Source organism: Schistocerca nitens, chromosome 2, assembly GCF_023898315.1.
Source record: "Schistocerca nitens isolate TAMUIC-IGC-003100 chromosome 2, iqSchNite1.1, whole genome shotgun sequence".
Taxonomy (NCBI): domain Eukaryota; kingdom Metazoa; phylum Arthropoda; class Insecta; order Orthoptera; family Acrididae; genus Schistocerca; species Schistocerca nitens.
Window position 1 is genome coordinate 768438514 of NC_064615.1, and position 11232 is coordinate 768449745.

Here is an 11232-nt window from a genome sequence, read left to right on the forward strand (position 1 = left end):
CGACGTTTGGAATCCGTTCAAACTTCTTGCATGTAATTCTTTTTTGATGCATTCTCTCGATAGACTGGCACCATTTTATGAAGTCGTCTGCTGTCACACCTCCTTCAGGAGTAAGGCTTGATACATGTGCGCAGCAAAACCCTTCATGAAATGTGCGACCTTGTCTTCCTCCTTCATTCTAGGATCCACTATTTTACACAGCTCCAACACGTCTTGACTGTAGGATGTTGTAGTTTTTCCTGGACGCTGTGCCCTGCACTTTAACTTATCTTCAGCCTTGCGCTTCTGACGTTGTGTGTCGCCAAAATACTTGCGCAGTTACGCCTGGAATACTTCTCAGCTTATGAACTTCTCCTCGTTGTTCTCATACCATGCCTGGCAGTGCCCTCCAAGTAGAAAAATGCGTTAGCCAAACACACGGTGTCATCCCATTTGTTAAATTTGGCTATACGCTCATATACCTTCAGCCACTTGTTTGTCTCTTGGCCATCGTCACCAGAGAACCAGGAAGGATGTCTCATGTGGTGGCACACAGTTGCAGTCATCTCCTTCTTCTTCTTCTTCTTCTTCTTCTGTCTCCGATAAATTGCGATCTGTTGCATATAGCTCGAACTCGGGTTTCTCGCCACGTAAACGGCGGCTCTGCTGTGGCCTGATGGGAGCCACTGGGTTGTCGACAATGTGCGGTATCACAAGTCCCAATACCCGGCGCCTCCACCAGAATAATGTCACGTAGAAGAAGGTGTAAGTAGATGAACGACGAACACTAACTTGCACATACAACAGCGCGAAGCAAACTGCCTCTGGCCGGAAAATATACGGTATATATACAGCTACAGAACCTTCCAGTACAATGATTCTTGCCATTTATGGATACTTCTAGAATGTACTCGAACCGAATGTAGAAATTAAAATGTTATGGTTAATGGGAGTTTTGGACTCACCATACTCCATGCAACAGTCTAGTAGTATCATAACCATTACACTACGACGACTGTGCTACTCAGTTTCTCCTTCAACAATATTTATGTTATCGAAGGAAATAAATTATAATACTTAAACTTGTAAAACCACTTACTTTAAAAACTGCTTCATGTGCAACTACAATAGGAAAAGAATTCCAGGTCCAAAGTGTGTAGTCTGGAATACTGGAGAAGCAAACAAAAACAAAAAACAGAAGATGTAGTATATTAAATAGGCTTTGTATTATCTGTAAGGCCTCAATTCTGTTAACAAATTTGGTGTAATTTAAAAAAATATTTTGTAAATATTCCAAGTCACTCCATTTTCCAGTAATCCACTGATGAAACAGAATGTTTTGTTAATCATAATTGCAGCATTTTGTTGACATTTATTTAGCCATATTTTAGTGATTTTCGTTTTTGTATGTTATCAGCTCTTCTACATCTCCATTCCTTTCAACCCAGGTCAATCAGCATATCATAAATACAATTTGCATACCGAAAGAATCAGCAGTTTATGAGAGATCATGACTGTTATGTGAGTGTACTGAAGTACCCTTATTGTTGGCCATCTGCATACACAAAAATCGTGCGATAAATACTTTGATCCATGGGACTCACTATAATTCTGACATAGGCATTCTTTAATCTACAGGAATGATGTCATACTTTTGGAGTTTTGTGAACAGCTCAAGACAACAGTAAGTTAGTTGGGCCAGAGACTCTGATATTGTAATTATATTAATAACTAGCCTTTTCAACATGGCTTCCCATGTGTACATGTTCAAGACTTATATTGCATCAATCTCCTCCACCCACTCTTTCCTATCACATTCTTTCCACAGTTCTATCCATCTTCTCTTTCCCGTCTTTCTGACCATCTCCTTCTCCCATCTCTCTGTCAATACCTTTCTCCACCCTCCACTTAATGCCTCCTCACCCCCTCTGAAACATCTCCTTCCTGGCCCCTCACTGCCTATCTCCTCCTACCACTGTCTCTGCTCACTCATTCCTTTCACCTCCCTGCCCATCTCCTCCTCCCCATCTCTCCGTCTCCTCCTGCGCCCTCCCTCTCCCCATATACTCCTGCCCCACTCTCTCTGCCTATCTCCTCCTGCTCCTCTCTCTGTCCAAATCCAGTTTCGTCCCATCTTTATCAATCTACTCCTCCTCCACCACATCTCTCAATTCATCTCCACCTTCCCTTCGCTATGTCTGTCTCATTCTCCTGCCTCTCCCTATCCCCTTCTCCCTCTATCTCTCTTTGTTTGTGTCCTCATCCCCCTCTCCATTAGTTTCCATCTCTTCCTGCCCAATTATTCTGTCCATTTCCTTCTGGCCATCTCTCTCCCTATCAAAGCCTTCCTGCTCCCTCTCTCTATCCTTCCTCCCCTCTATCCATCTCTAACTTTCCCTGCCATGCTTATCCACACATATAACCCTTGTAAAACAAATCAATAAAGCAGGCTGATACTATAGTCATAACATGCCTGTTAGTCAGAGAGCCTACAGTTTAAGGACTGGAAAACCAATTCTTCCCCCTGATGTGTAGGTTGCCTTGCAAAGTAGGTCGATAAGGCTAGCTGATCCTACTCCAGCAGTACATATCTGTCATGCAGGGCAGAATACACATCATGGGCTTGCGAATTATTATGTACCACAAATTTGTAGGCTACTCTGCAAGGCAGGTCAGTATGGTGGGACAATACTATTCCCACACAACTGGTGTCATGAATATATATATATATATATATATATATATATATATATATATATATATATATATATATATAATCTCAATTAAAAATGGAACTGGGCTACCAATATGTATATCTACTGGCGTTGGTTATTTGGTAATCTGCTGATGATACATGTTATTTTTAGCTTTTCATTATATCTTCAAGAACTTTCTATAATTCTTTGTTACTTCTGTCTCCAATATTCGCCTCTTTCACTCTGTTCCACTTTCAATTTTCTTTTGTAGAGACATGTTATTAAAAAACTGAATTATGAAAGGAGATAAGACATACCCAGAAAACGACATATATCACTGCACTATTACAGCAATTCAACAACTAGTTCACATACACAACAGCTTACATACATGTCAACTGTTAGTTAAATCACCACAATATAAGAATGAAACGAAAAAACGTCCTAAAGATTTGGGGATCAGACGTTAGCATTACTAAACACTGGCTGTTCTACAAAGCACCTAATCGCGATCCCAAGAGGGCAGCGTATCCTGAGTTGTAACCAGATTTATGTGCAGTAATAATCCCGTAACATGTCCTCATTATTACTCACCTACCAACTCAATTAATTCATTTGACATCTCCAGAGATGATCGTGTCAACAGCCTTGCCACAGTGGTAACACCAGTTCCCGTCAGATCACCGAAGTTAAGTGCTGTCGGGCTGGGCTAGCACTTGGATGGGTGACCATCCGGTCTGCCGAGCGCTGTCGGCCAGCGGGGTGCACTCAGCACTTGTGAAGCAAACTGAGGAGCTACTTGATTGAGAAGTAGCGGCTCCGGTCTCAGAAACTGACACACGGCCGTGAGAGCATTGCGCTGACCACAGTTTTAGATATGATCGAAATCATGAAATTGAGGCTCACTGAATTAGGATGTAGTTCATTTTTTTTGTGGGAACGTAGCTCGGTGGAGCTGCCTGGAACAATATTGCTGCCCTGAGGGAGCTCAACTAACCTCTCTGAAGCTGCAGATAGTTCACTCTGATTGATGTTTGTAACAACAAGCTTTGTACCTTGTAGGACAATAAAATATATTTTTATGGAATCGTAAGACCTGTTAGGTTTTATTTTACATAACTACTATATCGAGTACCTACAGCTTAAGATCACACAAGGAACTTCATCACTTCACCACATAAAATGCTCATGCCTCTTTAACTAAATGTATTTATCGTCAGGAGTGTCGCAGGGGAAGTGTGATAGGATCTTTGTTGTACTCTATACACATAACTGATTTGGAGGACAGGGTGGGCAACAATCTGTGGTCGTTTTCTGATGGTGCTCTGGTATACAGTAAGGTATCGTAGTTGAGTGGCTGGAGGATGATACAAGATGACCTAGACAAAATTTCCAATTGGTTTGATGAATGGTAGCTAGCTCTAACTGTAGAAAAATGTAATTTTTATGCAGATAGAACGGGAAACAAACCTGTAGTGTTCGGATACAACATTAGTAATATGCTGGTTGATGCAGTCACTTCGTTTAAATATCTGGTCATAATGTTGCAAAGCGATATGAAATGGAATGAGCTGGTGAGAATTGTGGTAGAGAAGGCGAATGGTCGACTTCAGTTTACTGGGAGATTTTTCGGAAAGTTTGGTTCAACTGTAAAGGAGGCCACTTACAGGACGCTAGTGCGACCTACTCTTGAGTACTGCTCGAGAATTTGGGATCTGTACCACGCCAGACTGAAGGAAGATATTGAAGAAGTTCGGAAGTGGGCTGCTAGATTTGTTACCAGTACGCTGGAAGAACACGTAAGTGTTATGGAGATGGTTCAGGAGTTGACATGGAAATTGCTGGAGGGAAGACGAGGTTCTTCCCGAAGAACACTATTAAGAAAATTTAGTGAATCAGCATTGGAAACTGACTGCCGAACGATTCTATTGCCGCCGACATACACTGTGCGTGAGGACGACGAAGATAAGATATGAGGAATTATGGCTCATGTGGAGGCTTACAGATAGTTGTATTTCCCTCGTTCTATTTGCGAGTGAAACAGAAAAGGAAATGACTAGTAGTGGTACAGTCCACCCTCTGCCACGCACTGTATGGTGGCTTGCAGAGTATGTATGTAGATGTAGATGTAAGGTGGGCTATGTGCTGGCACCAGGTTTCCCCCACTCTCTCCTCTAATCATCTCCATCATTATCATGACACTACACACATTTGCCCATTAGAGTCACCTACACTTAGCAGATACTCTTATGCACGTAGGTCTCGTACTTCACAAAGTATAGGAGATCGCAGATGTAAAGGAAAGGCAACTTCTTTCCAATTAGGCGGCTGGACCTGTCCTTTGGGATTTCCCAGTCGTTCATGCCATACGACTTTATGTAGGTGAGTCATGTGGAAGCCTTGTCATTGGCATGATACTAGGAAACTTCTAACAAATCATTTATGGATCCCATCTTAAAATATTGCTCAATTGTGTAGACCCCACACCAAATATAAAAATAAGGGATATTGAATATATACAAAGAAGGAGTGCAAGAATGATCACAGGTTTCTGTTATTTAGGGAAGAGCGTTATGGAAATGTTGAATACCCTAAAAAAGAAGACTCTTGAAGACAAACGTTAATTACCGAACAAAATGCTACTTACGAAATTCCTGAAACCAGTATATTCTTCAGACCTCTGCTTATTTCTCCTGTAAGGAATGTGAAGATATAACACAATGAGGCGTTCAAGCCATTATTCATATGTGTGTGGTATGTGAAGAAACCCTAACATGAGGCACCATCCAAAGTACCCTCTGCCATGCACTAGAAAGTGGTTTGCAGATTATATATGTACACGTAAGTATAGAATACACAGACACAGTCACCATGTTTGTAAACTAACACTGTCACTTTTTCATTCTTTTATTGTCATTCAAAACAAAGCAGTAACAAATTAAGCAACAAATGCAAAATGCAAGGTAATTTTTTCCATGGTGTACAAACTCTAGTGACTGATCGATAAGGTATAATGAACTTATGTCAGAAAATGCGTGGTTTCCATGCTAGAGACCATTTATTCATTCATACTTTGTTACAAAGACAGCAGTCTAACAACACGCTGAACCATGCAGGCACAGTTACAGTATGCATGGTTTCTTCCTTGGGGGTGATACTGTTCCTCATACATCATGCCCTAGCGCCCTAGCGCCCTCTCCTGCCGTAGTAATTGGTAATGGTGTGTCTGATTTACTTTTTTGCTGATACACCTGGTAGTGGATGTGTTACAGCGTTGTACACAATGGTTCCGTATTCGAATCGCGAGCTTGCCGACATAGTGTTTACTTATGGAAAGGCAAATGGCAATGGGCGGCGGGCAGCAAGATTTTATCAGGAGACCTATCCTCACCAACAAAAGCTACAGCATTCAACGTTTGCAACAGCTTTTCGCCGTTTGTCTGAGACAGGGACGTTTGAGGAAGCAGGAAACGATGAAGGGCGTATTCGAAATGTGATTAACACTATGGAAGGCGACCATCGTTTCAGTACTAGGCAGTTGGCCCACCAATACAGGTTAAGGCAGACGACCGTGTGGAACATCCTCCATGGCAATTGTTACTACCCTTATCACTTGCAGCATGTTCAGAGTTTACTAGCAACAGACTTTCCACATTGGGAGCAGTTTTGTCGCCGATTTCTTCACCAACAACCATGGTTCCCCATTCAAAACAGATGAGGCCACCTTTACATGCAGTGGTATCTCCAACTTTCATAACAGTCATTTGTGGGATAGTATCCAGAACCTCCATGGTATGGTGACAGTGAAGCTTTAGCATCGTTTGCAGCCGGAATGTGCGAGCCGGGATAATTGGAGACCATATTTTGGGGCCAGTCTTCCTTCCACGTCGCCTAACATGCCAGGACTATCGGCGTTTCTTGCGGATGACTTTGCCTCCCCTCCTGGAAGAAGTGCCATTTATTATTCGAAGAGTTGTGGGGCTGCTATGATGGTGCTCCAGTCCACTTCGGCGTTAATTTCTGGATGCATCTCAGTCGTGTCTTCCCTGGTCGATGGATCAGATGAGGTAGTTCATTTGCATGGCCTACTCGCTCACCGGAACTCTCACGTGCGATTTCTGGTTATGGGGCCATTTCAAAAGTATCATGTATGCAGAGACCATTCCACATGTAGAGACACTGGAGCAGTATGTTCACGCTTCCTTCGACACTGTTCTGATCCAGCCTGGCCAATGCGAACGTGTGAGACAGAACATTTTATGGCCTGCACACGCATGCGATGAGGCACATATAAACCATTTTCAATGCATATAGTGACTGTGGCTGCATTGTACAGCGTGTGTTAGACCGCATTCTCTGTAACAATGTATGTTTGAATAAATGGTCTCTAACATGGAAAGTATGCATATCCGAACACAAGTTCATTAGACCTTTTTTGTTCCATATTCTCTCATCGACGAGTCCCTAGAATTTGTACACAGTGGAAAAAATCAACAATACACACATCAAAAAAAGTTTTGCATCACCTCAGTACCGAGAGTTCTGGAACCAGTATCGGAAATTGGAAGAGAGATCAATATGAACATCATTTCTGCCCTTTTTATTGCTAATGAAAACCACACATTGCATGTTGTACCACCATACAGCGAGACCTTCAGAGGTGGTGGTCCAGATTGCTGTACACACCAGTACCTCTAATACCTAGTAGCACATCCTCTTGCATTGATGCCTGCCTGTATTCGCCCCATACTATCCACAAGTTCATCAAGGGACTGTTGGTCCAGATTGTACCACCCCTCAATTGCGATTAGGCGTAGATACCTCAGAGTGGTTGGTGGGTCACATCATCCATAAACAGCCGTTTTCAATCTATGCCAGGCATGTTGGATAGGGTTCATGTCTGGAGAACATGCTGGCCACTCTAGTCAAACGATGTCATTATCCTGAAGGAAGTCATTCACTATATGTGCTCAATGGAATCGCGAATTGTCGTCCATGAAGACGAATGCCTCGCTAATACACTGCCAATATGGTTGCACTATCGCTCAGAGGATGGCATTCATGTATCGTACAGCCATTACGGCGCCTTCCATGCCCACCAGCGGCGTACATCGGCCCCACACAATGCCACCCCAAAACAGTGGGGAACCTCCACCTTGCTGCACTTGCTAGACAGTGGGTCTAAGGCATTCAGACTGATCAGGTTGCCTCCAAATACGTCTCTGACGATTGTATGGTTGAAGTCATATGTGACACTCATTGGTGAAGAGAACGTGATGCCAATCCTGAGCGGTCCATTCAGAATGTTATTGGTCCCATCTGTACCGCGCTGCATGGTGTCGTAGTTGCAAAGATGGACCTCACCATGGATGTCGGGAGTGAAGTTGCGCATCATGCTGCCTATTGCGCACAGTTTGAGCCGTAACACGACGTCCTGTGGCTGCACAAAAAGCATTATTCAACATGGTGGCGTTGCTGTCAGGGTTCCTCCGAGCCATAATCCGTAGGTAGCAGTCATCCACTGCAGTAGTAGCCCTTGGGTGGCCTGAGCGAAGCATGTATCTCCTCCATGTCCAAACAACATCGTTTTGGTTCACTCCGAGACGCCTGGACACTTCCCTTGTTGAGAGCCCTTCATGGGACAAAGTAACAGTGCGGACGCGATCGAACGGCGGTATTGACCGTCTACGCATCGTTGAACTACAGACAACACAAGTCATGTACCTCCTTCCTGGTGGAATGACTGGAATTGATCAACTGTCGGACCCCCTCCGTCTAATGCTCATGCATGGTTGTTCACATCTTTGGGCGGGTTTAGTGACATCTCTGAACAGTCAAAGGGACTGTGCCTGTGAGACAGTATCCACAGTCAACGTCTATCTTCAGGAGTTCTGGGAACCGGGGTGATACAAAACTTTTTTTGATGTGTTATTGATGATGACAGGGTGAGTCAGGAAATATGTAACACCCTTTTATTTTGTGAAGCTTTAAAATATCGAAACAAGATTGTCGCCAAATGGCAGCACACGTAGGGAGTATGTAAATTTTTTGTATGCATAATCCTCTAAACTACTCAATCATCCGACATAGAGTGAGTCTTCGGCTCACTTGGTACAAGGAAAGTGGCTCTATCGAGTAGTGGAGAAGATGTTGTGCCTGAAAACGATACCTACACGATGTATAAAAAAAGTAGCTCCACATCTGACTGTGATAGTTACTTTAAAGCTCACAAATCGATCCTGAGAAAAGTAATAAAAGAAGCAAGAAGACTAGAGGACGATATGTACAAGAGATCTGCTTCTAACAGGACAAAAGTGATGAGGGAAGTGTTAGAAAAAGAAATTACAGAAAAGGAAAATCATATTAACAACACCACTTAAGAAAAGGAATATGTATTAAAAGTACTGTAGAAATAGCTGACACATTTAACTAGTGCATCACAAATATTGTGAAAGACTTTTTACAGAAAAGTTCGTTCCTAGAGCACCAAATGCATACAGAACAGAAAAAATCAAATTATCGTGTTAAGCAATGTTTTTATACCCAAAAAAGGAGAAGGAAGTGGAGAAAGCGATAAAAAACTAAAAACAAAACATTAAACAGACACAGATAACATATCAGACTTTATTATAATAAATGTGGGCATCTGATTTCTGAACCTTTGTTTCATATAAGCAATTTGTCCTTTCCTTGAGGAACTTTACCTGTCTTAAAACAATAACATTTAAGCCAGTGCATAGAAAACGAAACAACTTCATTTCTAGACGTGGTAGAAGTATTTGTGACAATCAGTCATGATAAACAGCATTTAAATTGGAAAAAATAGGTGTTAGGGAACAGAAAATAACTAGATTGGATCATATCTTCCAGAAAGGAAACAATATGTTGCAACAAAGATGGAGAGAACTGATTCAATTGTGATATATAACTCAGACCTCTTAGAGGTAAAAAATGGTGCCCCACAGGTTCTTACTCTGTTCCTCCTCTACGTGACTGAGTCAGTGTTAAGAGTTAATACACAAAAGACATTCCAATTTGCAGATGACACTAGTGTATTGAGTAAAAACAGCACTAAGGAAACACTACTGAAACACATTCAAGAGGCAAAAGACAGCATCTCAAATTGTTTTTATGTCAACTGTTTAACAACAAATACAAACAAAACTGTTGATGTACTTAGAATCTAGAGCAAAATTTCGTTGTCTCCCTGCATTTAAATGTCTAGTCAAACATTCATAAAGACAGATAGAATAAAATTTCTGCATTTTTAGATAGAGTACCATCTTCAGTGGAAAATAAATAAACAAAAAATTAAGGACAGCATTTTACATGATGAGAGTGGTAAAAAACTGCATCAGGAGCAACACACTCAGATGTGTGTATTCCAGTTATTCTCACTCCATACTTAGATGTGGTGTACTGTTATGGAGAAACGGTGGTGTCAGCTTAAAATATTTGAGACTACATAAGAGTAATGGAAGATGTAGATCAATGAAAAACATGAGGATCATTGCAAAAACACAGTAGGTTGCCTCTTCTTGTATACACATTTTAGAATATGTGATGTACATGAAAAGAAATGGGACTGTACAAGACTCACAAATGTACTAGAATTACATAGTACACGATTAAAACACAAGGTGAAAGGAACACACACACATAAAAAAACACAAGAACACATTATTTCAGAAAGGCATTCTTCACCTTAGCATAAAATTATAAGAGACTTTAGCTACTCACACAAAATTGTTGGAAGACACTAAATAGGTTAAAATACAAGTGAAAGTCTTCTGAGATGATCACTCATTTTAATAAAAATATGAGTTCCTCGAAACTTGAAGCCATTATTAATTTATTTCAACTGTTAGGCTATTTGTATTGTATTGTTATTCAGCTTTTGTAGAAAGTAATTATCATTATGATATACAGGATGTAAATTTTAAGTTGACAAACCAGGATAACTAGAAAAATAAGCTTCACACGAAAAAATGTGTAGAATCCAAAGTTGATTATTTTCGAGGGGGACATCTGCTGGTGCTAAAATTAGCCCGCCGCCCCAGCCCCTTGGGGATGGGGCGGGGAACTTTAAAATTTCAAATGGGAACCCCCATTTTTTATTGCAGAATCAGATTCTACATAAAAAAACTACTTACATTTTGTCTTAACCATTTGTTTTGATTCTTGGTATTTGGCGCTGTAATTCAGGAAAATCCATGTTCTCATTTTTTGTGGAGAATGGTTATGGATAAATAAGAAATACTTATTTACTTCATAAATTTTGATTCTCTAAAACTAAAACGCCCCTCTCTCCCTATAGGGGGAGAGGGGAATTAGAGTTTTACAAATGTTGGCCCAAATATTAATTTTTTCTGCAGATTCGGATAAGTTTTGTGTTTTTCGTGGTCATGAGGCCACACAACTTTTACTTATCAAACAAATCATCTGTCTAGCTAACTAGCTAACTAGACATCCTACTTAATAACGAGTGAACTCATTAACTAAAAAACTAACTGACTGTCGAACCTATTTTTTTTTATTAGATTCGGAGTAATCACTC

At 41.2% G+C, this 11232-nt stretch overlaps 1 pseudogene; it reads left to right on the forward strand.

Moving 5' to 3' along the window:
* Window positions 1–3313: 3313 nt before the first annotated feature.
* LOC126237582 (5S ribosomal RNA) lies at window positions 3314–3431 on the forward strand (annotated as a pseudogene).
* The last annotated feature ends 7801 nt before the right edge of the window (window positions 3432–11232 follow it).